Source organism: Vicugna pacos, chromosome 14 (assembly GCF_048564905.1).
Source record: "Vicugna pacos chromosome 14, VicPac4, whole genome shotgun sequence".
NCBI lineage: Eukaryota > Metazoa > Chordata > Mammalia > Artiodactyla > Camelidae > Vicugna > Vicugna pacos.
Window position 1 is genome coordinate 8,912,738 of NC_133000.1, and position 21,935 is coordinate 8,934,672.

At 41.1% G+C, this 21,935-nt stretch overlaps 1 long non-coding RNA gene across 5 annotated transcripts in view; it reads right to left on the reverse strand.

Annotated features, from left to right (window-relative positions):
- LOC140701096 (uncharacterized) overlaps window positions 1-21,935 on the reverse strand; it is a 233,931-nt gene that overhangs the window by 50,745 nt on the left and 161,251 nt on the right. The window lies entirely within an intron of this gene.

A 21,935-nucleotide genomic window follows, 5' to 3' on the forward strand; every position in this document is an offset into this window, starting at 1 on the left:
CACTAATCTGTTTCAACAGATAATTTAAAAGTTAAACCTCATTACTTCTTCATCAGTAAAATCAAAATAATATATATCTCAGTACAAAAGGGGAAAGGGCGATTTTTAAAGGAATAAATGCAAATGGTCAAAAACTTAATGAGTAAATATACAACATCATTAATAATAAAAGCCATTGAAATCATAGGAGATATCATTTTTCATCTTCCAAATAGCACAGAATTTTTTTAAGAATCCAACTGATGAAAATCATCATTCTCATCTGTATCTTGTTGATTAAAGTATAAACTGATATTATCTTTCTAGAGGACAAGTTGGAAGTACAAATTCAAAATAATCAGAATAAACAAACTTTGTGGCTCAGGAATTTCTTACATACAAGTATATTCCACAATGTTATTTAAAGTAGTGAAAAAATTTAGACAGCCTAGTGTCTGACAATAATTAATGATTAAACAAAGTTAAAGGTAGCATACACTAGAATACACACAGTCGTTTAAAAAAATCAAATTGTGGGAGAACAGAAAATGACTTGGAGAAATTATTATAGAACATCATTAAATAAAGAAAAGCATAACTCAAAATAATTTCACACTACAATTTAATTTTGTTGAGTCTGACCTAAAGCTTCACATTAAATCTTAACAAAGATTCTTTTTGAGTAACAGGATTATATTTCCTTCCCTGTGCTTTTTCATGACTCCTTAATTTCCTACAATGAACATCTATGGTTTTTATTATCACAAAAAAGTCATGTAAAAATTTAATTCTGTTAAATTATCTATTATGCATAGCAGGGAAGCCAGGAACCAATCTACTTCTACAGAAGGACAGCTGCTCCCTCTCTTCTTTCTCCAGAACATCCCAAGCCCTCTCTAATGCCTCTCCTTACCTTCCAGAGGAGCACAGCTTTCTGAGCCGTGCACAGCTGCTTACAGCCGTTGTCCTCATCACAGACCTTTCTACAAGAATGCAGTGTCTTGGCATTCTCCCCTTGGGTCAGATTTTCATCTTCTCCAAATTAATCCATTAACTCATTTTTGAATTAAGCAGTTATTGAACATCTGCTCTGTGCCAGGCCATGTACTAGATGCCCATGAAACAAAGTAAAGTAGGACACAGTTCTGTTACAGAGTCAGACGTGAATAGGTCGTGCATGTACTGTGACTGAGTATAATGGACACACGGAGAAAGAAATTCAAAATCAGAGACAGAAGGGGAAGGAAAGCAAGGAAGAATGCTTGGAGGCAGTGACACTGATGCTGGGGGAAAAAAAAAAAAAGGCGCTATTTAGGTCAATAACTCAGGGAAAGATAATCCAGGCAAAGGGAAGGCCTGTGTAAGGCACAAGGTGAGGAAGAGCATCGTATATTCTGGGAACCTCAAGGATCTCCATTTGGCTAGAGTACAATGTACAAGGGCAAGTGTCAGAAAACTAGGCTGAAAGAGGATGTTCCGAAATGTGTCACATGGACTATCACAACTCTGAAGTCATCCTTGGAAAAAAAGATTTCTTGACCAAACAATTTTGAGAAACACTGTATGGTTCACCCACCTCTGCCACATTAACAGTGAACAGAACCCTTCTCTCCGTTTCTCCCAGGATTCCTAGAAACGCACCTCAGGAAACACTAAACAGAGAAATGAGAAGAGTCCAGAACATAAAGGCTTTGGGTAGTAAACTAAGGAACTGGCCTTTACCCTGACAGCCCTGAGGAGCCGTGACAGCTTCCAAAGGAGTCACATGAGCAGCTTTGTGATTCAGAAAGTTCCACCACGGCAGCCTTAACGAGCATTGTGGTAAAAGGAGAAAGAGAAGAGACGGAAATCAGTTCTCAGGAGGCTGTTAAGGTGATCAAGAATACATCCTGAAACTAAAGCTAAATGATAAAGAATAAATTGTGGATAAGAGAGAATTTGACCTCCGGCAGAATATAAGACTTAATAACAGAAACACGGTGGAGCCAGAATAAAGTTTATGACAGGAAAATGTCTAAGATGTTATAAGCTGTCTCTCAGTTTCTTTCTAGAGTCACTGGGGGAGGCAAAAGTAGGTCTGGAGAAAAAAGCAATAAACTCTTGGACTTGTCTCACATATGACAGGGAATATGAGTCTGGAGGTCAGCAGAAAGATCTAAATAGACTGTGCATCTCAGGGGATCACTAGAAAATCAGTAATACAGGAACCACGGGCTTCAGTAGGAAATACTTACACAGAGGAGAGTACAGGTTCAAGGACATAGTCCTCAGAGACACTAAAGTTTGGCTAGCAATAGTGAATCTATAAAAGTGGTAAGGAGAGGCCAGAGAGAAAGGATGAAAACCTCAAGAGAAATGCCAACAGAGCCGATGAAGGACAGTTTTAAATGGAGGTCATGGCCTCTAGGATCAAATGGCAGGGAGATCTAGTGGGATATGAATATTGGCTCTGGCTCAGCCTTCTCGGAGCAGGTGGCATCGGAAGTCAGAGCACAGGGTAAGAGTGAAATAAAAGACACAGAGAGCAAGGTGGGCTTGCCCTCTAAAGAGCTGACAGAGAAGGCAGTTGGTGCTCAAGAAGATGTCTGTTTTGACTCTCACTTGGGAGATAACTGAGTATTTGTTTCTACGTTAAGAGTTGGTGGGAGGCACGGGATGGGGGAATGTCACTAGGAAAGGGAGGTTCAAGAAAAAAGAGGTGGTTGATAGAGGGGTCTCTGGGGTGTGCAGGGTATGGGATTCACAGTGCAGATGCCGGACACTCCTCTGAATTTGGGAGGAGGTGAGGAGCTCATAGGTATCAGGGAACGGATTTTAAAATGTTCTCCCCCGATGACTTCAGCTTATCCAAAGCAAAGTTTTGTAAAAGGTACCTGGAAAGCATGAAGGGTTTCATGGAAGAAGGTTAGGTTTCAGAGAAGAGTCAGTTCAGCACCCAGAATCACAAGAAAGACTCCAGGAATGTCAAATCTATCTTTAAAGCTTCTCGAATTGAAATCGTCTCAGTAGTTTTTAAAATGTTGATATTAAGACATATGAGCACAATTATCAAGGAAAAGTTCGTTAGGTATAAAGCTGTGCCTATTTATGTCAGGGGGATGCATTTTGGTGCACTTTTTTTTTAATAAGAACTTTTTCTTAGGCATGGAGATTTGGAGAAAGGTGTATGTCAGAACTTAGCAAATGTCCCTTTTACTTTTTCCTCCCCCAAATCTGGGATCATTTAAGGTTTAAGAAAATCACTAATACAGAGACTACACTTTTCAGTTACTACTCTTGTTAATACTACTTTCAAATTTCCATGTAATAAAATGAAGTGCTATCAGTTCCTAGTGGGGCAATAATGTTTCTTCATTTTCATCATTGACTTCCCTTTAAAAGACTCTATCTGAGATAATTTAAAAATTAAGATATTGACTAGGTGAGTGTAGGGAGAGGATGCATACCATCTGACATCATAGCAAAAATCTAATCAACCAGGTGGATTCTTACACCATGGCCTGAGGACAGGAAAAAAAAAAAGCAACAAAAACAAATCCACACCTGGAGTAAAAATGCTAAGCCCATTTAAGAGTTATTTTTGGTTCCTTGATTACAGTAAAATGTCATAAGTACATATGTTTCAAAGAGAAACAAATGCACAGTTTGAAGGCAAATCAAGTAAGGCGGGGCTTCTAAAACTGGCCGCCACCTCTTCTCACCCATCCTTAGATAACTGAGTGCTTCATTCTAAAGGCAGCATGATACCGGCAGCTGAGCTGGACAGGTGCAGACCCAGAATCCAAGCATAAGGGAAAGACCTGAGGAAGTCAGCGTGAGAAGACCAGGGGCTCCAGGGAGACTTCAGGGCTCCACAGTTCAGATCTGTTCACTCTCCCAAGATTCTGACATAACCGAAAACAGCCATTGCAACCTACATATTTTTAAACTGAATTTGTCCTCTTTGGCCTATGTTGATAGCCTTATCTACTTAATTTACTGTCTATCGCCTTTTATCTCTACGTTATTCAGAATTCACAGGGAAGTGAACAATTTAGAGAAAAACTTTAAGACAAAAGAAATAAGCACCACTTAATTTATCAAGTCTGTAAATTTACATTTTCACATACTTTATTAAAGTTGTTTCAGGAGAGGTTTATCTGTAATTGTAAGTGCTTTGGAGCTGGCACCTCATCTTCACATCTGCTTTGCACTAAAACTTTTTGGAAGACTGTCTTCCTCCAGTATGAATGAGAAGGCTATAGTATCAGGTTTGAAAATGTCATGAAAAACCATGAATGTCTAGGCAGCCAGAAATACATCCTTACTCATGCCTCATGAGGAGTCTGCCAAGATGTTGCTGTCATTGCCGCTGGTCACACTGCACATCGCCGTCACAGGCACAGACACTGTGACCGATACTGAATATGGAATGTTGCTACCATGGAACTCTGCAACCTTACCCAGGGTACCATGGCCACCACCACAGCAAGACATCTTAGTCATCCCCACCTGTTTACATTGCAGCCTCTGGATTCAGTACCCTGGTGAAGACAAGGGATGGACCAGGCATGGACCAGGCATATTCATTTGTTCACTTTCTAGCAGCCAAGTAGCTGGGAAGGGGATTATCTGCCTCCCTTCTTCTTCTATGGGATTCTCTCCTAGCAGGAAAGCCAGGTGGATGTCGGGTAGCTAGCTAATCCAACAATATCCACCATGGGTTACTCATCTGCATCCTGTAAGTGTGTCTAAAAACTGTTCTTGGGGATGAGGTAGAGCTGTCTTTTTATGTTAAAAAAAAATAGGTAGGGATTTTGTTGCAGAAAATGAGTGAGAAAATGCTAGATCTCTTTGCTTTTTAATGCCTCAAATGTATTTCCAAACAACACTGCAAAGAGATGTTGATTGTATGGAAACTTTTTGGAAGAGAAATAAAGGCCAAGTTTCACATTCTGAGCAATCTTCATAATTTGCACACTAAGCAGAAAACAAAGATGCAGTTACTTTATTAGAATAAAGGCTTAATGAGCTAACGTGTAATAAGTTAGCCCCTGTAGAGCTTGAAAAGAGAGAATGGAGCAGCTATGACACTCCCAGCTCCACCCCTACTCTTGGGAAGCGTTAAGGCCTCAGGCAGACTTTCGTGGAGAGGACATTCAGGAGATGTGCTCAATCTGACCCGCCTCAGCCGAGGATTGAAAAGTAAGAGCCACAGTTGTACATTCAATGAGACAGTCAAATATCTCTATGGTCCCTGTATTCATTTGTTCATTCACTTGTTCATGTATTCAGTGACACATATTAAATGTGTTTTCCATGTTGCGCATCATGCCATGCGTTGGCGAGTAAGGTGGACTCACCCTTCTCCAGTCTCTGTATGGCGATGGCCCTGGTTTAAGATGACAATTAAAAGAGTGTGATGAAGGTGGCATAAGGCATCAACAGTTTCTTCTTTGGAATTTTTCTTATTAAAGAATGATCATACTTGAATAGTATTTTATAAATCTCCCTAAGGGCTTTGTCCTGTGCCAGACACTAACTGAAACATTGGTCACTGAATTGCAGAACTCACATTCGAAAGTAGTCTACACTGACATGGATTTGCTACAGAAAAGGAAAATGAAACAGCCACAATCAAAAGAGCTAATCTACAAATACAACTGGTCTGTGATGCAAGAAGGAACTGATCTATAGTGCAAAGCTAAGCGAAACTAAACTAATAATGATGATAATGCCTGCTAATGTTCAGCGGGTGCTTCCTACATTCCTACATTATTCTAAACTATTCTGTCATATCATTCCATCTTCACTGCCACCCTATGAGGTATGGAGTGAAAATATTCAGTGCCCTGCCTTCCAATGTTAAAGCTGGAAGGTTGAGCCACACTGACTCTACATTTAACCACATTAATGAAAAAAGGAGAACTTTAAGCCAGTGTTGATGGCTTAGAGGGTGGTGTGCTGAGCCCAGAGACGTGAAAGGCAAGAGAGCCAGAAAATGTGATCCATGAATTGCCATGGCTGGAAAGAAAGAGAAGTACTGTGAGATAAGAAAAACTAGACAACACAGAGAGCTCAGCTATGCCTGGAAATAAAGGTAAGAAAGAAGGGTCCATGGAGAAAGTGATAGGGATTCATCATTTGGACCGAACCAGAAAAGAGACTAGCGAGACAGTAAGCGAAGAGAGAAATGTGGCTGGTGTGGTTCTGCGGAGGCTTGAGTGCTAGAGGTGAGAAATTTGTGTACATGCAGTCACATGAGGCACATATGCTGGGTATGGGTAGGTGTATTTGTGCATCAAGATTAAATGGGGAAGCAGAAACTAACACAACATTGTAAATCAACTATACCTCACTTAATTTTTTAAAATTAAAAAAAGATTAAATGGTGGAGGAAATATAGGTTTAATTTAATGTTCTGTCATACATTCTTGCATGACCTTAGAAAAAGTCTTCAAAATGAGATTTACTTTCCACAGCTGTAAAATGGGGACAAACAGCTACATTTCAGGGTTAAAACCATCAAGCATAAGTAACAGAGCCTAGTCTATAGTGCCTGTTCACTGAATGGTGTCTATCATTAATACTCCCCCTTAAGTGTTTCCTACTTTTCTGAAGTGTGTTTCTATCCAGCACTACCTCACATGTGCCTTCATACAAATGTGATACTGTGAAAAGATCATTAAGAAGTTGCATGATATGCCAGCATGCATTACGAGTACCCCTGGCCCCCCTGGACACCTGCTCAATGAGATTCAGCCTCCTATTTCAACTTTTCTCTAAGTTATTTTAGATCCACCATTCTGATTCTTAATAGCTTGTTTGCATCACCCTATAAGTGATTCAAAAGTGCCTAATATTTCAGACCTTATCCTTTAGAAATTTAAATTTGGAAAGGTCATAGTGACAAGACAGACTATTTTACTGGGGTCAGAAATGCAGGGCTCATTAAAAACTAGAAGATCCACGTGGGTGGACATAAAAGAGAAAAACCTGAGACAGAGCCAAGACTCGCTAATGAGCCACTGTCTGCTGCCTTCTTCCCCAGCCTGCTGCCTGCTGACAAGGCTGGGCTGGTCCAGGTTCTAGATCTTTCTGATATGGAATCTGGAGAATGGGTTGAGAGGGACTGAACAGGAGATTGAGAGGGAACCTGTAAGAAGAAGCGAAAGGTTTCACAGTGTACACAGTAAAGGGCTCAGGCAGGGTAGGGCAGAAGAAGAAAACCCTGCTAGGCTGAGCAGTGAGGGAAGGTTTGGAGTTTGTTATGGGAAAGGCTGGGGGCTGGGAGAAAGGAAAAGGAGAGTCCAATGTGGAATCGGATCCCGTTAAAAGTTCTTTCAAAGATGCAGGTAGAAAGTGGATTTCTTTTTTTATTTCTATTTGGACACAGACTGAGCCTCTCCAATGTGGCCTCCTTAAGGAAACAGAAACCAGTGTTCTATCAGGGTTACGTAAGAAAACGGAACGTGAGTTAATTAGTGTTTAGTGTAAGCTGGGCCGTTCAAGAACCCTAGAGGTTCCAACTCTCTGATTCCACAGGCTGAAGCCGGCCACCAGCAAGGGTGAACCCTGGGGATTGCATCTCTTTCCAGGTCATTACCCTGACCTACTCTTGGACAGCATTAAACCTAGCTTCCTGATTCAACCATGCAGTCTCAGCCCGAGCCTTGTGTCCTAACCGCAGCCTCTAAATTGCATTCAAATCTGACTCTGCTGGTTTTCAAAAATCAGCTTCCTTGCCTCTTTGACTGGCTCTCATCCTTCTGGTCTCAACTGCTCAGGATTGGTCTAGACATGATCCCATGTTCTTCCTCAGACCACATTTACCTTGGCCCTCAGGTGCTCAGATAACGCGGATGTTTTAATTAACCAAGGAAGGCCTTATCAAGGCAAGAGAATTTCATAAACTATTAGAATGAAGGCTTGGAAATTTTAAGGAGAGATCAGGACACAACTGTAAAACAATTTCGTTGATCTAAACTTGAATTTACGTGGTTGCTTAGAGGTTAGAATGGACTGCGAATGGGGCTCTGGGCAAACTTGCCTTAAAATGAAAGTGAAAGCTAGTGAGGAGGAAACACCAAGAAAGAATTCATATTCTGGTTCCTCTAGAAGTGGTTCTTTTCCTGAATTTATATGCATTCCACTTCTTTCTGGGAACTTTGTTCCTTGGCTTAGAGAGCAGTAGGTGAATGAGCCCCATTTTCCACCCCCATCAAAACACCAGGTGATGAATTAAGCCAAGAGCTGGATTGTCTTTGGGTCTGGCTGAAAGAGATAGCAGGCTGGAGAAAATGCAACAGCTGTCTTCCATTTTTCTACAGAACTCCTGCTGGAACAATTTTTTTTTGCTTTTCTTTTTATTTAAAAATTTTGCCAATACGCTGCAGCTCTGCCTGCCCATCCTTTAGCCAGGCGTTCTGTGTGGGAGTGATTGAAGTGGGCAATTCGATTCTCCCTTTAGTTCCTCTTCATTTTCCTTTGGTAGACATTTATTTCTCCACTGTGCAATAAAACAGGATTTTTGAACAGGAGGAAAAAAAAACTCATTTCATTTTATCCTATTTGGATTTCAGATACATCATGAAGATGCGTGTTCCCTGATACACTGATGATTTTTGACAGGAAAACAGAAGAAGCATTTTAATGAGGGAGCATGAGCAAAAAATGCAAATATTCCCTCAGTCTTCGGTTTGCCTTATGGGGTTGCTGGGACCCTTAATCATTCTGCCCCATGTATGTCACAAGTGAAACAGAAAAATGTTCAAAACCGTTTCCCAATATCCTAATTATAAGCGTTCGACATTGAACTCTCAGCTGCACATAAATGTCACATCAAAGTGTATTCATCCATTCATTCCTAACTTTGTCAATGACTGTGCCAAAACGCAAATAAGTCTTTTCCCCCTACCAGGAGTGCACACGTGCTCAGTCAATGTTCTCCCGTCAAACGCCACATTTTATCGTTCCTCCTCTTACTCTGTCCAACAAGAAGTACATACTTCTCTTAAGTGCTAGGACGTTTAATGAGAATGCAATGCTCTTGGCTGGATACTTCCACACGACACGTATCTTTACTAAGGAGAGAAATGGAACTTGACTGTCCCAGCCCCTAAAGCACTCTGACGTCTGAAATCACAATTCACAGATTTTAAATGCTTTCCTGTTGAGACCGACATGTATTTTATGAATCTGCTATGGTTTTGTTGCCTTTAATTTCCCAAATCTGCTTGGGGCACCAGCAAATGAGACCTAAATTTAAATCCAATAAACAGATATTTCCATCTTAAATTACCAGGGCCAATTTAAAGAAATCACAGAGGAGATGCACTGCTGCTTGTCAGCTGGTCTCCTCTTTGTAGAGCTGGCTGGTCACGTCGTCCCCCACTTCGGAAGAGAATCGCGTGAACAAGAGGGTGACCTGGCTAAGTCTAGATATCATTGTTTTAGCACCTGATGCTCCCTGTACGTTCACGCTGTGTAAATGTCCATTTCCCTGTGCTTAGCAGTCTCTCCACGGCCCACTGGAGGCACCTGATCATCCCTGCAGCCTACAAAGAGAGGGCAGTGCTCAGTCACATGCAAGCATCCTTCAGGTTCTCTGAAGCTGCAGGTACCACCCACGAAGAGCTGAAGCATATATATTATAAATAAGGAACTTACCTTCCTTCCTGGGAGGTCATCATTGTACAAATGAAATCACACACAGACTACTGATGGAGTGAATCCCTGATCTCAGCCCGACTTCCTCCTGCTACCACTCTACCCTAGGTGACCACATCTTCTAATATCAGTCCCGCTGTGCGTAGGGAATATAAATCAATTCAAATCTAAGCCCAAAATAAACAATTGCTAGGGTAAACCTGCTGCCAAAATTACTCTGAAACAAATAGCACCCAACACAATGCTTCGCCTGGAAGACTTTTGATAAGCATGCAGTGAATCAGCAAACATTTTAAAATAAATGAATACTAATGGTTTTTGCATTCATCCGTGGTTTGGTTTATCTGTCATATTAGAGTCCTCCCTTCTACTGCTTAGGTCATTGAAAACATACTAAAATTTGAGATGCCCTAAGAGGACACAAAATCAGAATTAGAATGTTGGGAAGGAAAACGGATTATCTGCTTCACAAAAATCTGTGTGTTGTCTCTTACAGGGCTCTCTTTTTTATGTTCATAAGCCAAGGTTAGAGAACTCTAGAGAGCAATCAGAATGTCCTGTACTATTCAGTGGTTCTAATTTTTTTCTGTAAAAGGTACAAAGGAAATATTATTAAATGCTTACAATGTGCCTTTGCTTTCACGTACATTGTCTCATCTGGCACTCAAAACAACGCTGGGAAGTATAATATTATTCTCACTTTAAAGAAAATGAGCTGAGACTCAGAACAGTTAAGTCGAAGAACCATTTTAAAAATAGTCCCCCAAATGGCAAAACTGGCCATGCTCAGCATTTGTGGAAATTACGTTTGTACAGACGACACATGCCCGTGAGAGTTCCTGGTGATATTGTTTTACTGAGGGTTTTACATGGCCAGGCACAATTCTCAGTGGTTTATATGGATTCATTCATGAGGTAGGGTCTGTAATGGCCCCCATTTTACATGGGAGGAAATACAGGAACAGAGAGGTTAAAAATTGTCCCAAATCACACAGCTAGTAAGTAGTAGATCCAGGATTTAAACCCAGTCAATCTAGCTCCGGGGCTTGTGTTCTTGAACGCTGTTTTAGAGAGTTCCTCAAAAGGGACAGAACAGAGAAACGGCTCCCTGTACAGGAGGAAATTGCAGCAAACCCATCAGAAATAAGGCTGGCCCCTTTTACTGACTCTGTGTACCAGTTGGTATCTTTGGGGACGATGTCCTTTATTCTCTCTCTCTCTCTCTCTCTCTCTCTCTCTCTCATTTAAGGTCTCTAGAGACTAGCACTGTCCAGCAGAACTTTCTGTAATGATGAAAATGTTCTATATTTGCTACACTATCCAGTATGGTTGGCACTGGCCACACATTCCTACTGAATGTTGCTAGAACATCTGAAATGTTGCTAGGGCAACTGAGGAGCTGAATTTCTAACTTTATTTAATTTTAATGAATTTACATTTAAATAGTCACATGTCCTAGTGGCTGTACTGATTGCAGAGTACACCTGGAGAGGCTCCACTGAAATGATAGTGGCTGTGGGAAGACCTAAAGTTTTTGAGCATCTATTAGCCTATTCAAGCTTCAAAACAACTCTGTGTGGGTAAGTGCTATCATCACTCCCATTTTACAGATTCAGAAAACTTATTTTACAGAGTGTTATCAGCCTGCTCAATCCCATGAAGCATGTAAATGCAACAGGTGGGAACAGAAATTAAGGGTTGGAAAAACTGATCTAGGAGGAAAAAAAAAAAAGCAGCCGCAAAGATGCTTTGGCTGTGAAAGTAATTTTAAAGGGTTGAGGCACATCTGGTTTTGCTATTTTATCCCAGGGTCTGGCTCTTAGTAGTAGATGCTCAATAAACACTTGTTGAATGAAAGAGTGAATATATACATAGTTACAATCTCAGTCTGATATACAGAGGATTGTAGCCAATTGTCCTTCATCTTTGCTCAGAACAGCCTGGGAGATTTAGATAAGATGAGAAAACTGCCTGACACTGAAATGCGTTTCTGGAGGGTATTAAAATTTATATTCTGAAAGTATGTAAAAATAAGATTCCTTCTGATCAAAATGAAATGAATTTGATACGTTCCCACCTACAGAATAAAGGATTGATTAAGTTCATCCTTCATCCTCTGAGATAACCATCTATTGTTAAAATGTAAAATGTAAAAGACCGTCGCCTGGCATACAAAGAAATGGCAAGCATTTCCTGAACCAAAGCAGTTTCTGAAAAGAAATTCTTGCCAAACACATTTCATTCAGAGAGTGAGACACAAAGAAGGCACATTTATTCCCTAGTTACAGGTCTGTTGATTAAGAAGGTTACAGCAAATCATTTTGGGATTATTCAAAACTGGATAGATTTTACACTTCTTTTAGTTTCATTTATAAAGCTCTTTGGACTAAAGACATCCATGGTCTCCATCTAGTTTTAATGAGAGCTTTCCACATGCTTTGTGATCCTCAAACAATTACATGGTCATTTACTAATGCTGATTTGGAAAGGTAATGGATGCTTTAAAGGAACTGCAACTATTAAGGCACTGCTAATGACTGTTGCAAACATCTTTCTCACACACACACACACACACACACACACACACACCCCGGTCTGTGATGCTCTCTGGAGCAGGGATCACTTCTGTCCTGATGGTGATTATTATCCAATGGCACCTCCAGGGAGCGGAGCCACCACAAAATTTGTTGGATGAATGAATGAATTCCAAGATGGCCAAATATATTACATTTTTCTAATTTTTCTTTTAGGTGAGACATCTGAGTCCAGGGTGAATCAAAATTTTCTCCACAGCCACCAAACAAGACAATAATAGAATACTGAGTGTAAAAGGATAAAATCTCTAGAAACAGCCCTATTCCACTAGCTTTTAAATGTGCTTTTCTTTGAGAAGCATCTGAATCAGCCAAAGTGGAGCCAGGAAAGAGCACCTAAGGTGTGTCAATGACTCTACTGTTGGGTATGGATTTCACCAGTGAAGGAAAAGTCAAGGAGCCTGCTGGGGTGGCAGAGGCAGGGCAGGGGGCAGTGGGCCGGCAGCCAAGAGACTAGAAAAGACAGGCGCCATACAGGAAGAAGTCGGTGTTTCCAGAGCCGAGGAGCCTGGAGGGAGCTGGAAGAGTGGGCGTGCCCAGCGGGACCTGCAGCCACGAGAGAGAGCCGGCAGCTATGGCAGCAGAGAGCTTGGGGAGAAAGGCTGTGATGCAGCTCTTCACCTGGCCCGGTAGTTATCTACCTTGCCTCCCCACTGGGCTCCTTGGGAGCCAGGAGAGGAGAGAGGCTGGGAAATATTGCTCCCTGAGTTACAGCGCAGGGCAGGGAAGGGCAGAAAATGCGTGGAGAGGAAGCAGGCAAACAAGCCACCCACCTCCTCTTCTGCCTTCTGAGGGAGCAAGCTGCTCACTCCTATGCACCCTTCCCTGCGGCACATTAGAGACTGGTTATAACATCCATCATATTGCATGGTTAGTTAGGCTTTGCTTACATGTCTGCCTCAACTCATAGCTTTTCGTTTTCCCAGCACTAGTACCGGGACATTGCAATTTCTGAGTAAAAGATTTTTGAATGAATGGATAAATGATTGATTTCATTCAGTTTCAACAAATGTTTATTGAGCACTTACACTGGACCACGAAGTTCTGGTTAATTCCACATAGGTGATCTCATTCCCAGAATGTTTTGAAAGGCTACCGACCTATCACGTGTTCCTTGTCCCAAACTGTCAATTCTCCCCAACAAACCAATTGCTGGAAGTGCATGTGATGGCCCATCAGCTTATTTCCGTGGTAACGAATATTAAAATCCAACATATATTAAGCCTGACATTACACGCTCGGTATTGTGTGGTTACAAGGGTTACTCATGTCCCTGTCCTCAAGGGTCATGGAAGGACCACACAGAGATCATTGTGATGCCTTTGCTGAGTTACAGCTCTACATAGGATGCTGCAGAGTCAGAGTTGACACTTTACCCAATCTGGAAGTTTAGGGAAGTTTCTGGAATCTTGGAAGGGGAGAAAGACTGAATCAGTAAAGATAGAAGGGAAATAGCATGAGCACAGGCGGAGCTGTTGGATGCAACTAAAGATGAAGCATGGGTGTTGAAGTTAGGTCTAGTCACAAGAAGTACTGTAAACCTTTAGTCTGCAGGCCGTGGGGAGACACTGGTGTCACGGCTCACCCAGCTGCAGCAGGGAAGAGAGATTTAACGTAAGACTGGACGCAGTAAAAAGGGAATACAGATCCTATGGAAACAGGCAGACAGATGTCCAACGCCCACATGTAAAAATGAATTCGCATCAGCATTGCTTCTAATAATTCAAACCTGCAACTAAATAGATGGTCACATTTTAAAGTTTTTGAATGTCCAAAATTGATTCCAAACTTCCAAAATCTTATGTCAGAATGTGATTTTGTATTTCTATGTGCATGTATGTGTTCCACACTATTTTTGTAACAGATCGACAGTTAGAATTATTCAGCAAGGACAGATTCAGGCTCTACAATGCCCCAGGTGCTGGATGTGAAAGCCAGTCCCCGGGTTGCGAGGGAGACAGATAATCCGTTGGGCACCTCGCCAAGCCTCGGGCAGCTCATGGGATTATGTTGTCAGCAGAGACTTCTAACATCATACGGTTCTCTCTAGGCATAGAACTATAACTGTTTTCTGCTTGAACTGCATAACATTTGCTTTCTTAAAGTGTGGGGGTATGTCTGAGTATACCTAACATTCCTTCTCTCATTAACATAATCTCTCAGTGACATGGCTGCTTCCTCCTAAATTTTCACCGATTTCCCATATAATCAGAAGTAAGTTCTTTCCTTATTTCCAGGTAATAGGAATTAATTCCACTCACAGTTGAACTATTGTTTCTATGTATAGAGAGAGAAATTTTTCAACCCCCCAAAAACTATTTATTAGATATTCTGGGTATGGTGGCTCTCTAATAATTTTGTATCTCTGGCATCTGGCCCATAGTCATGGTCAGTAAATGGTTAGTGAATTTAATAAGTTAAGTTAAAAAAAACCTCAGTTTCTTAACTGAAAAGGCAGTCTTCCCTCTTTCCAGTCATTTTATTTCTCACCTTTGTGCCAATTCTATATTTTGAAACAATTTTTTAGGTCTATGTTTACCAATGTCCACCAAGCTGAAGATGCTGAAATGATTCGTGTTCTCGTGGTCTATCCTGAACTGAATTGTGTCACCCAGAAAGGGTACTGAATTACTCTCACCCCCAGTACCTATGAATGTGGCCTTATTTGGAAACAAGGTCTTTGTAAATCATCAAGTAAGGACGAGGACATTGGGGTGGGCCCTAACCCACTATAACTGGTAACCTTATAAAAAGGTGAAATTTGGACACAGACACATTCTCCAGGAAGAATGCCATGTGAAAATGAGGCAGAGATCAGAGTGATGCTTCTATGAGCGCCAGAATGACAAAGGTCGCCAACAAACCACCAAAATCTAGGAGAGAGGCATGGAACAGATTCTCCCTCATAGTCCCAGAAAGAACCAGCCCTGTCCACACGGTGATCTCAGACTTCCAGCCTCCAGAGCTGTGGACAGTACAATTCTGTTGTGTGAGCTGCCCAGTGTGCAGTACTTCGTGATGGCAGCTCCAGGAAAGGAACAGAGAACCCTTCAGGCATATCAGTGAGAGTTCTTATCACTTCTTTCTAGTTAAACATTTATGCATCCATGTGCACTTGTGATTGGGAACTTTGTGATATCAAATATTATGTCTTAGATGTCTTTGTATCTTGATAGCCTCCGCACAGGCACAGTACGGATCTGAATTAATTGTGTTCTGGATTTGCCCTGCGATACCCCCAGCCTGTATCAAATGTGTTTCCTTGGAACAGTGTGTAGTCTTCTCTCATTTTGGTTTACTGAGACACAGTGACAGCTGGGAGGTAATTTATGCTTCCTTGTATTAGCAGTTCAAGCTCATTTTGCTTGATTTCCTCATTGTTCTGCTCTTACAGGCAGATAAGTTCGGCCATAAATTAGTGCACTTAACCTGTTTCCCTGCTGTTTCCTTATAAGAACAACTGGATACTTCTTGCACTTTAGTTTGTGGTGGTGTTATTTTGTTTGTTTGTTTCTGTCCTAAACCTATTATCATTTATAGAATTGTGATTTGTGGTTTCTTTTTTATAACACTTTCTTCTTTCTACCTCTTAAATTAAAGGCTCTTAATATTAAGCTCCTGCTGTTTGTAGAGCACTGCACTAGATGCTAAAGATGCAGACATGAATAAAATAGGGTCCTGTTCTCAAGAGATTCAGTCAGCTCCTTTCCTGAAAGCTTTCTTCCCAGTCATCATGGAATGCTACCTGCTCCTTATCGTTTTGTTATCATAAACCGCACACTAGGGAATCAAATTCATTTATTTTCCCACTCATATCTTGCCATCCAATTATCTTTTTCTATCATCCTTTGAAAGTATTGACTTTAGGAGAAATAACATGCTCTATGCCTCTAAGTCCACCAGCCTCCTATTCAGATCTTTCAAATCACCAGAACTATATCCTGAGTCCATTTTTGCAGAAACATGCTTTCCCAAATGGGTGCACAGAAAGCAAATGCGCTGGGTAGTTGAAAATAGGAGGGGCCTTGGGTTTTGTCAGCCTCCCTTTCAATCTTATATTATGACTTACATATGTCTTGGTATGGAGTTATCCACTGTCATCCACCACTGTGTGTATGTGTGTGGGAGAGGCGGGGGGATCATTTCCTCCTGAGGTTTACGCAGGATTCTGCTCACTCACTAACAGTACTTAGAAATCCTTCTTATTCCCAGAAAAATAGCACAGTGCTTCCTCTTCAGGCAGACTTTAATGTCATGTCGTACTGGTGATAATGATTTTCCTTGCCTTATTCCCCCATGTCACATTCATTCACTCCTGTACTGCCGAACACTGGTATTGATTTTTCTAGTACTCACTCTTATGTCTTTAGAATATATATTTTTATTTTTAGCATGCTTCCTGAATTATTTTCTTTTCCTCTTCTCCAGGGATTTTTCATTCTCCTTCATAAGCTGGAGCACAGAGGTATGCTCTTGACATCCTTTAACCTTCTTCCAAAGGAAAGATTAGTATGCATTTAGAGCACACATAATTGATGACTATTTCAGCAGAGAAGACAAACACAGCATATATTCTACAGGTCACTGGAACAGGACTCTTAGTTCCCATAGTTCCTGGATTCTCTGGCTAAAGCATAATCAGAGGAGGCCAACTTTCAAGGTTCCCACATAACAAGATCTCAGGACGCCCACAGTGAAATATAAACACGTCTGCTTAGCACAATACACATGGAGAGGGATTTTCTGGTAGATACTGCCATGCTCTAACAAGCTGAATGACCCTGCCTGAGAAAGATATTTTAAAACAATGACATCTCAAAGTCAGGACTTGAGTAGATAAGTGGATATATAATTCCAAAAGTTTACTTGCATATCTATAGTACTTTTATCATTATATTTTTTCTGAAAAAAAAAAAAAAGAACCTTACTAAATATTTGTAATCCCCTTTGGACTAAAGGTAACATACAGATCCCTTTCCTTGTGCTCCAAATACTTCCCCCTCGGTGCCCTAGATTACTTCTTTTGGCCACAATTACATGTAGCCCTCCTTCAAAATTGGCCACCCACTTCTCACCCCCTGTTTTTCCAGACTCAGCCATCTCTTGCTCATATATCCCCAAACCATCCTCTTGTCAAGAAAGCTCCTGAGGCTCCACTGGTCCCTGGTGCTTTTACATATCGGTCAGCACACACAAAGCAACTGTATTTCCTGAGTTGACCAATTAGTCAAGGTTGGACTCAAAGTATCTGAGCTTCTTCTACTCTTGATTCTTGACTGTCTTTAAGATCATGAAAGCCATCACGGTAGACCTACTTCCAATGCTTTTCCTTCGATTATGTCCTTTTATGTTTCATATGGATAGGTACACATTATATTGTACAACATCCTCATTATTAATATCTGACATTACCCATATCATATAAATTGTTGGAAGGAATGTTGCTTCTCATGTATAGGAATGAGATGGTCAAACCATAGTCATAGTTCTTCTTACGTGAGCAACTATATCTGGAAGACCTTTTAAAAAAGATTTCGTTGCACTCTCTCAACTGAAATTTTAAGTCATTTTACACAATTGTACATAGGTGTTCTTTAAGCTAAATCTAATCAGTTTACAAATTACGTATTAAATATTTAGTGTTCACAAGGTCCCCAATACTATATTTGGAAAATTTTACATATAGATATGAATTGAAGATTAGGCAGAGATCTTACGTTACAAGATTTTATCTTGAGCTCCAAGCCCACTGGGAATCTTCCCTTCATACCCACCAAACACCTCAAATTGAACACTGTCATGAAGTACGCATGCCTTGTCAGTGTGGTTCCCTTTGTCCAGCCTGTATTTCCCCCTCTCTTTGTTCCAGGCCTGCTCAAGATAACATTCAGACAGTGTCCCCTCTGTGAATCTTTTCCTGACATCTCCATCCCTCCTAAATACATAGGAATTGATCTGTCCTTGGCGTACTGCAGCTTTTCATGAATTCCTCTGTTGGTTTGGTTCTCTGTGCTGCTTTATGTTGTTTTCAAGTGCAAGGACTTTGTCTCTACTACCCATCCACTCATTCATTCAGTTACTTTTTTTTTTTAAATACTTAACCATGTTCAGACACTATACCCTATAAGAGGGATTCGATAGTGAGCAGGAAGGTGGGTCCTCCCTACAGGTTACAGTCTAGTGTGGGGAGGGCAAGTAATAAACAAGAAATAATATCAAAGTGTATGATAGCCTCAAAACCTGGCAAATACAGGCTCTTAAAAATGTTAATGGGGGAGGGTATAGCTCAAGGAGTAGAGCACATGCTTAGCATACACGAGGTCCTAGGTTCAATTCCCAGTACCGCCTCTAAAAATAAACGAATAAATAAACCTAATTATCTCCCTCCCCCACCCCCTAAAAATGTGAACAAAATAAGTTACTTTTTCTAAAATCAATGAGCACTCATAAACGCTGAACAGAAGATCCTACATAAAGACACATACAGATTATTCGATTACAGGGCCAGGTTGGTATGAAGTTATGAGAAAGTGACAATGGCTTCTTGGCACATCTTCTACTCGGTATCAGGCCGAGAAAGGTAAGTAATCAATTGGCAAAAGCTTCATCCATATGTTTTTTGCTGTTGCCCAACCCATGCTATTTTCCAGCCGAAATTCAGAAACGGGAATATGCAGCACTGGCTGCAACTAAAGAAGACAGAACTCCAGCCAGAGAGAAAGACAGACTCTCAGCCAAAAGCAGAAGCACCCTAGTTAGTCGTTGCACTTCAAGATGCTGAAGCCACTCCAACCCAAGGAAGCCGAGGCCTCCAGAGTCAGGACAGCTTAGAGAAGAGGAGAAAAGATGTTTCATTTGTTGAGGAGTTTGATCTGAATCCACCTTGGATTGGAAATCCCAAGACCTTTTAGAATAAAAAGCCTGGGTAGAAGGTTGTCTTCCTTTATAGGAGAGGACCTAGGCTTTTTGCATGAAATCTATTCTAAGACCTTTGAATTTCTGTAATCAGGGCGGGTGCTTCAATGGTTATATTAAATGGTTCAGTTAACACTGAGGATTGCTTTCTGTGAAACACTGTTTAAAGCACGCTCTTAATTAAAAGCTTGATTTTAGAAATCTTGTGGACAAACAACTTCCTATTGGCAGTTACTTCTGAAATAGAGAGAATTTGGAATCAGATACAATTGTTTTAATAGGAAATATGACTGAGGGGGAAACTTCTAATTCTTAGATTGTAAGAATGAATTGATGTTGATATAAGTAAAAACCTACAAAGAAAGCTTTTATTTTTAAACATGATCTCCTTCCACCAGTGAAACCCAAGTCTTACCTTTAAAACTAAAAAAAGATGGTAAATGTTGATCTTTATCATGTTTGAATTTGAAGAAGAAAGAAAAAAACGAGAAAGAGAGAGCAGAGAATAGACCTGCTTACAGAGGATATTTCAGGCTTACTCAAAAATGTGAAAGCAATTTACCAAGACATTCAGATCCTTGTAATTATTTCATCTGCATCCCAGCAGGTATAAGATTTCTAAATTAATTATAAGAAGTCCAAATGCATTATCCTATTGTCTACACTATTAATTATCCAATTAATTTAAATGAAAGGAAATTAGATCAAATACTTTATTCACAGTGTCTCTCCTTGCACAGCCAACACAATTTTCCATGCCAAAATGCACTCTGGGGAATGAAAAAGTCTTCTGATAGGAGATTTTCATCATTCTCTGCTCATTCATGACCATCTTCCAAATTCTGGCAGTTCTGAAATACGCTGTGTTTTTAAAGCCCGCCTGCTTTGGCCTGTTTTGTCTGTATGGCCAATCCCAGCTCTTCCTTCAAGCCTTCAATGGCCCTTCCCCTGGAAAACCTTCCTGATACTTCCTCTTTGTGCTGCCACGGTTTATGGAAACTCTCCCCAGTAAATAATCAGACTTGGTTAGTTTCCACATTCATCTCTCGCAGTAAATCCCAAAGAACAAAGACTGTGCTCCTTTGACATTTGTATTTTCCGGAACCTTGTGGGGCTCTGTAACTGAATTAAGCATTTAATATGTTGACAAGGGGAACAAAAGTGGAGTTGAAAACCTCAGATCTTGAGCAGTATTTTCAGCTTGTATCTAACTTGTGGATCACAAACACTTTCTATATAAAAGGCCTCTCCCTAGATGTTTTTCAGCAAAAAAGGGAAAGGCATATTTGGGCAGTGCCAGATTTATTTCTCACATATCCATTCAATTTCAAAATGGATGGAAAGACAAAACATCAAAAGAATGTCAATTTATACTTTTCGGAGGTAGAAATTACCTCAAGTAAGTATAGACCCATTTATCTTTAGATTTCAAAGATCGAATTGTTTTCATTCTTTCATCAAACAATTAGGAAAGCACTTTTTAGAACATCAGACACCTTTAAAAATTTTTATTGACATGAAAAATCTTCAAGAACTAGAACAACTTAATTTATACCCTATGAACACATCAGAGAGTAATAAAAGATGGTGCCATGACATGAAGGAAGATATAAAATCAGTATTATCATTTTCAATTACATAATAATTCATAATGGCCAGTAAATTTTCCAAAGCTGCATTTTCTCATCTGTGTTTGTGTTGTTTTGTAAAATATGGGGGGGAAAGCCCTATTAGCACAGCCCTGTATGTTGTTTCTAAGCACGTTCTCAAAAGCAGAAAAACTACTTTACTCAAAGAAAGCAATTTTAGAGCGGAATTACATGCAAATGTGGAAACTCAGCTTCGAAGCCCCATGTCTCATATTTATGCATGAGTCTCACAAATCTCCACACATTCCGGGCAGGGGAGCGTCGCATGTTACTGTCCTCTTCTGCCACACTTGCATAGCTGGCGTCTGATAGGTCATGGTTGGTCTCTTGCACCTGCTGTCATTCAGCATCTATCAGTCCACTTTAAGTAACAGCGACGCTGCCTCCTCCGTGGTTAACAACACACCTGCTCCCCTGTCTGCCCTACACCAGCCACCTCACGTCACCACCATCTCCTGAATGAACTTCTACAAGAGCTGACTTCCATGGCTCCTCACCTTCCCCAATCCTTCTATCCTCTGCAGTAAGTGATTATTTAAAAGCACAAATCTAACCATGTCCTTGCTTAAAACCTTTAGCTGACTAACATAGGATGTTTGGATAAAAGCCAGAGTCTCAGATGATCTTGCAAGCTTCCATGTGCCTGCTCCCTGCTCACTGCTGGAGACGGAGCCCACTCCGGGCCCTCCTCACTTCCCAGGCTCCAGTCCCTCTCATGCTTTCGGTTCCCTGGAGATGCCACGGATCCCCCTGCCACAGAGCCTGTGTCTGCGCTGCCTCCCATGCCGGGGAATCTCACCCACCCCTCTCCACTACCCGTACCTCACTGCTTCCCCTCCCTCGATCCTCAACTGGAACTTCGTGCCCTAACCCCACCGGTGATGGCGGGTCCTCTAATACACGCTCTGCTCTCCTCATGCCCTGCACTTTGCCCCACAGAGCGGTCACATTTTCGTCACTGTGCGTGCACCTGTGTGTTTATGTCCAGTCCATCCCTCCAGCCTGTGAGACAGGGACTGCCGCTGTTTCCACTCCCCAGTTTTACCACCAACACCCAAACAGCCTGGCACGTAGGAAGCACCTAGTAAAACTGTACTGAGTGAAAAACTGACTTGCCTAAGTAAATGTATCAAATCCAGTAGGCAAATGG